This window comes from Trachypithecus francoisi, unplaced genomic scaffold (assembly GCF_009764315.1).
Source record: "Trachypithecus francoisi isolate TF-2019V2 unplaced genomic scaffold, Tfra_2.0 Lachesis_group1, whole genome shotgun sequence".
In the NCBI taxonomy this organism is placed as follows: domain Eukaryota; kingdom Metazoa; phylum Chordata; class Mammalia; order Primates; family Cercopithecidae; genus Trachypithecus; species Trachypithecus francoisi.
Window position 1 is genome coordinate 140,984,028 of NW_022681454.1, and position 6,838 is coordinate 140,990,865.

Genomic DNA, 6,838 nt, shown 5'->3' on the forward strand with positions numbered 1-6,838 from the left:
TATACCATATTTTGTTTAGTCATTAATCAGTTGAAGGGCATTTGAGCTATTTCTACTTTTTGGCTATTATGACTAATGCAACAATAAATATTCATGTGTAAGTTTTTGTGTGAATATATATTTTCAATTATCTTGTGCATATACTTAGAAGTAGAATTGGTAAGTCTTATGGTAACTCTATCTTTAAGTTTTCAGGAACTACCAAGTTATTTTCCAAAGTGGTTGCGCCATTTTACATTTTTTTTTTTAAGAGATAGGGTATGATTGTGACATTCAGGCTGGAATGCAGTGGTGTGATCATTGCTCACTACAACCCAGACTCCTGGGCTTAAGAGATCCTCCTGATCTAGCCTCCCCAGTACCTGGGACTTCAAGGTTGTGCCACTGTGCCCAGGTAATTTTTAAAAAAATATTTTGTAGAGTCAGTGTCTTGCTATGTTTTCCAGGCTAGTCTTGAACTCCTGATCTCAAGCAGTCCTCTTGCCTCTGCCTCCCAAGGTGCTGGAATTACAGGCATGAGTCACTGTGCCCAGACTCACTTTATATTCTTACCACCAGCGTACAAACATTCCAGTTTCCCTACATCCTCATCAATACTTGGTATTGTCCTATTTTTAAATTATAATTAGTAGATGTGAAGTAGTATCTTATTGTGGATTTGACTTGAATTTCTCTTACATCTAACGATGTTGAGCATTGTATCACGTGCTTATTGGCCATTTTTACATATTTTTTGGAAAAACATCTATTCAAATCCTCTGACCATTTCTAAAAATTGGGTTTTATTTTTATGGTTCAATTGTAAGGTTCTTTTTTTTTTTTTTTTTTTTTTGAGGCGGAGTCTCGCTCTGTCGCCCAGGCTGGAGTGCAGTGGCCGGATCTCAGCTCACTGCAAGCTCCGCCCCCCGGGTTCATGCCATTCTCCTGCCTCAGCCTCCCAAGTAGCTGGGACTACAGGCGCCCGCCACCTCGCCCGGCTAGTTTTTTGTATTTTTTTAGTAGAGACGGGGTTTCACTGTATTAGCTAGGATGGTCTCGATCTCCTGACCTCGTGATCCGCCCGTCTCGGCCTCCCAAAGTGCTGGGATTACAGTGTAAAGGTTCTTTATATGTTCTGGGTACCATTAATAGATCCTCATCAGATATATTACTTGAAAATATTTCCTCTCATTCTGTGGGTTATCTTTTCACAAAGAACTTCATAGCATTTTTTGATTTTTAATTTAAATTTTAAATTTTATTTTACTTTTTTATTCTTTAGTACACTCACAGACAAGCAAAGACTTAATAGTGTTTTTAATTTTGACAAAGTCTGTTTATTTTTTAGGTGTCATATCTAAGAAGCCATTACCTAATTCAAGAACACAAGTATTTACACATAAACTTTCTCCTAGAGGTTTTATAGTTTTAACTATAACATCTAGCTGTTTCCTCCACTTTGAATTCATTTTACACATTGTGTGAGGCAGGAGTCTAATTTTATTCATTTGCATGTGGATATTCAATCGTCCTTAGAATTTTCTTGGCACCCTTGTCTAAAATTAATTGACCATAAATGCATGGGTTTATTTCTAACTCTAATCCATTTTGAGTTAATTTTTGTGTATAGTGTGAGATAAGTTTACCTTTTTGCATATAGCCATCCAAATGTCCTAGTGAAGTTGCTTTGGCACCTTTGTTGGCAACCAATAGATTTTAAATATAAGAGTTTATTTCTGGACTCTCAATTCTGTTTCATTAATGTATATGTTTATTTTGGGGGTTGGTTATTTTAAAATTTTGTCAGTAGGCATGTATGAAGAGAAAGCATGTTCTACTCACATTGATAACTAATGTCACATTTTCCCTTGATGAAAATAAAGGAAGGAGAAATTAAATTTAAAAAAAAGGAAATCACAGGCTAAACTAAATGACACACTACTGGAAGAAGAACCCTGGAAATTATAAGAACTAAATATAAAATTTAGCTGGCAGAGTGTATTACAATGGGAATCTCTGGCAGATAGCTTTACATTTTTGCTAAATGAAGAAAGAAGATTGATGACAAACATTTCAAAAAATAAATGGTACAAGGGCAGGGGCTGGCATAGGGACTACATCAGTACTAATACTAGATTGTGTCACAAGCTACGCCCCTGAAATGGATTTTCCTGCCACAAACTACAACATCTTTATTATTGCCTTGGAGGTGGGCTAAATTAGAGAGCAGGGGAAAGGAAAGAATTGTTGGCAGATTTCTATGTGCAGTCAATGGTAGCCAGTGTCCCAGGAAGGAGGACTCACGGAACATTACCATTCTTGATGCAATGCACATGCTGTACTCAGGAAGGAATGCAGAGAAAACTCTTGACAGTCAAAATAGGATTTGCATATGCTGCCTTAGCTGATGGACATTAGTCTCCTTAGTCTCCTATACCCATCTCAGGCATTTAACTGTACTTGTGGTCAGTCTTAAGAAATTTTGCCTAAGGGATAAGGGAGGCTTAGAAAAAAACAAAACAAAACAAAACAAATAAAAAACCTGAAGAAAATGCAGCAGGAACAATGCTCATATGCTCTTCTTAAATGGATCTGTTCTGATTCAGAAAATGTTGGGAGAAACAGCTGTGGAGGAGATGGAGAAATAGATCCCATTTCTACCAGTCCTGGTTCCATTTCTAGTCATTTTATTTAATGTTACATATAAAGAGAATAAACATACTAGAAAATGCCAGTTGTATCTAGAAACATTTAGTTCAGTAGCAGAAAGCAAAAATAAGGAAGAGATACATTCTATACACTGAAGGTCAAGATAATGACATTTGCTCCCATACAGAGCAGAAGAGTTCCCGAGAGCTTTGTGACTGCTTAACAAACAGAATACTTTTTAAAAACGCTAAACAAACAAACTTCTAGAGGCAGAAGAGTGGAGTTGTTCAGAGAATGCACATCAGGGCAAGAGTCCCCGGATGTGAATTTCAGATCTGCCACTGACTAGCTCTGTGAACTTGAGCAAAGAATTTAAGCTCTCTGGGTCTTCACGGTCTCTTCTGTAAAAAGAATTAATATTGTAACTACCTCACAAAGTTGTAGTAAAGATTAAATGAGTCATTATGCATAAAGAACTTATGAATAACTGGAAATGACAACGTTCTAGGTAGATGCCTGCTAATATAATACCCTTTATTATGTTTTATTATACATACTCTTCAATTCCAACTGAAAAACTAGGGTGTCATTTAAAATATAAAACTCTATGCCTCCCACTTTTGCAAAAAAGTTAGTATATATAATAGTATTAATGTTATTTGATTGTAAGTAGTAAGAAATCTAATTTGATCTTTAATGAGGTATTAAACATGCTAATTACATGGTGTTCTTGATTCATAATAAAATTAACACTTCTGAAATGAGGAATAAAAATCAAATAACAACTCTTCAGAATGAAAAATAATCTATATTATTTTAATAATATAGGTATAGATGATAAATACATATCATTTTTGAAATGTGTGCATATAAATGACTATTTTTATTAAACAGTTTTTACTCAAGTAAATAGAACAGAGAAAGTCAAGTTTACGTTATTTTAATGACAGATGCATTGTTGAAAAGTTAGGTACAAGCAGAATATTTGGAAATTCAAGAGTGTTAACTATCCCTTTTGTGAAATGAGAAATTCTTATTGTAATGTGAATTACCTTGCAAATTTGATTTGCATACGTATGTGTTTAAAATTTAAAGTAAAATCAGAATATACTTACATAAATGTAGGTTAATGTATAGTAGCACTTTCAGTTTCTAGATGCATTAGCATCTCTAGATGATTAGGAGATTCAATGTTTCTTTTCTTTGTGGTCATTAAAGCCTTTGGATGTGCTAGATGAGAAATGGATGCCCTCCCAGGCTGTGGCCACGATTAAGTTCAAGGTATTACATGGGACTACACAACGTGGTCCGAGGAATTTGGACTAAAGAAATTCTCTCCTCTTTTATGTAGCCTTGAGACAGGCTGTCAATAGTTCCCTTGTGAAATGATCCCATTTCATTTAAGCGAATACAACTGAGGTCTTCAAGACTCTGTCTTAGTTTTAACTTTACCTACAGTTTAGTTTTTCAATTTTGCCCTCAGTTTTTGTTTTCTTGTCTTAACTAAATCTACAGAATTCTGTGTTTCATAATCCTTCCTAAGGTGATTTCAGCCTCTTTGCTCTTTTCCTCAATTCCTCTCTCCCTATTTATTTCAGTAAAATCAATTTGTGCTCACCACCCTCCTAAACCTGGTTGCTATAGTCTCTCCAGCCATCCTGTCAGAGTTTTATGGTTTGTTTGCACCTAAGGTATGTAGTGCTTCACTGTTCACAGTGATTACCAAGCAATGACATGTTTTAGCCCCCAGGGGAATTCCTATATTCACAAACACACTCATTCAAGAAGGTCATCCTGAAGACATCTGTCTTCCTTTCTGACCTGCTGCCGAAAAGCAACAGCTGTTCTTCCACACTTAGCTCATATTGTATCCATTGTCTATCACAATCACTACATTCCAAGAAATCCCATGCTTCTTACAGGGTGCTATAATTGTTCTGAGATGCCAGCCTCACCAGTTGGATCTATTTGTGGGCAGAATAATTCTCCCTGAGGAGTTGCTGTTCCCCACAGTCCTGCTCCCAGGAATGCTATTACCTGGAGAGACTATACACCACCAATAAGGAAGCACTTCACTCTGTGCCATCCCCGGTCACCCTTGCCCACAGTGCCCATAACAGTTCATGCTGTCCTTCCAGCAGCTCTTCATTCTCAGGGCCCAAAGGAATCAATCCCCAAAGCCATGCTTGATGCGCAGTGCCCACCAAAAGTTCCATTCTTGTCATTCACTGTCTAAGTCAAACAGATGTGTTAGCTTATTAATATGCCTGAGTACTGTGCCTCATGCTACTTTGGTTCACAATCTGCTTGCCTGTGTAGCATCCTCTTCCTCCCCTGATTCCTCCCCATTTGCCTCAGCCTAGTCATCCTTCAAAATCAAATTCGAGTCTCACCACCTTCATGGACACTGCTTCCAACAGACCCAGCCCTGGGAGATTTAGCCCACTCTCATTTTCCTTTAGGATTTTCTTTTTCTACCACTGATTGGATCACTATCATATTTTTTTTTTCTATAGAAGTCCAATATTTTAGAGTTGGAAGGGATCTTACATAATAATTAATCTGTTTGCTCTTTCACACAAGTGATTAACTAAGGCCTAGAGAATTGGAGTGACTTTTGCAAGGGACCACCGTCACTTCTTCTGAACCTCCTCTGAAAAGATTTGAAACTCTGCTCTTCGAGAGCTGGGGTCTTGATGTTGAATAATATGGCACTGGCCTAAAATTTTAAAGTGCAGAGGAAATGGAACCTAAGTCTGATTCCTGGTTAAAGGAAGGCTCAGGAAGACCAAAAGTTTTAATTCCAAGGGAGTAGGCCAAGACCAATAATCAGCCACCAAAGAAAGTTCTAACCACTAACCATAGGAAGCAATCCCATTTGAGTGGCTAGTTTTAGAAGCTAAGCCAGGGAGCATTTACTGTGGCAATGATATCCAAGTACATTAGAAACCTTGGATGCCATTTAAAAATATAGCAATTAGAGAATAAGACCTTAGGGAAGAAGCTACTGGGAAATGCACACCAGTTCATATGTAAGGCTGATATAGTGGCAGTGTATAAACATATACATATATGTGTGTATATTTACTGTCATGTGTATAGATATATACACATATATATGCACACCTTTATGCATATATATGCTGCCATATACATATAACTGTATATCTATATATGTGTATGTGTGTATATATGTATGTATATGTCTTATCCTATACTTTACTGTGAGTTTCTTAAGAGTCATGACTATTTTCATCGTGTTAGTATATGGAGTACCTGGCTGTGCCTCATTCACAGTAGGTACACAATAAAAGTTGGTTGTCTATGATGGTGAGTTTTATCTGGCTCTTAGGAAACGTTTTCAAGTAGCTATGTAAGTCTTCAAGTCACAAGATGCGGGCCTTCACAACTTGCTAACTTTGCTAACTCCCCTGAGACCCCTTTCTACCTCGGAGAGTTTTGTTTTGCTATACTCCCATCCTATAGTTGCTATTTGGATGCCACAAGAAAGCAAAAAATATATAGGAAAAAAAATCTGACCCTATAATGTTGATATCTCACCACTCCCTGACTTGTAAGAGGGTAGTCAGGCCAGTGACTGCCCAAACGTCCAGTTATCTCTGGGGCCTTTGGAAACTCTATCTGGTGTGGTGGTCTGCTGGCAAGGGAACTGGCACAGTTCTCTTAGCTGACTTTCTGGGATAGGCCCGTGTTGGGCCTAACCTAACTAGTGCAGATAAGTTAGGTGTAGTTTAAATTTTTTAAGGGCCATTTGTAATTACCATACCAGAGCTATTCGGAAAGAATGATGTAACTTTCAGAGCAAGCCTGTCTGAAATCATTGTCACCACCTCTCTCACTCCCAGGATTCCCCATTTTTTTCTCTTATCTCCTTGCAGTCTGCAGCTGGTGGTCTTTCTGAGCACACACTCTTGACCCTGCCTGGGCAGAGCTGCCCTGATGGCATTTTCAACTCAGACTCATTTTTCTTCTGCCAGACCTAGCCTCCTCCCAGGCTAAAATCCAATGACAAAAAATGCTTTGAATTAAGTGGGAAACAGGCTCTCTACTGCTCAGAAAGGAACAGCAAGACCAGACGTGTCCTGAGACCAGATGAACTTTAGTATGAAGGAAAAGTGAAATTTTAGCACTCACACCTCTTTTAGAAAATATGCCTAAGAAGACGTTTCTATTCTGAATAACAGTGGGG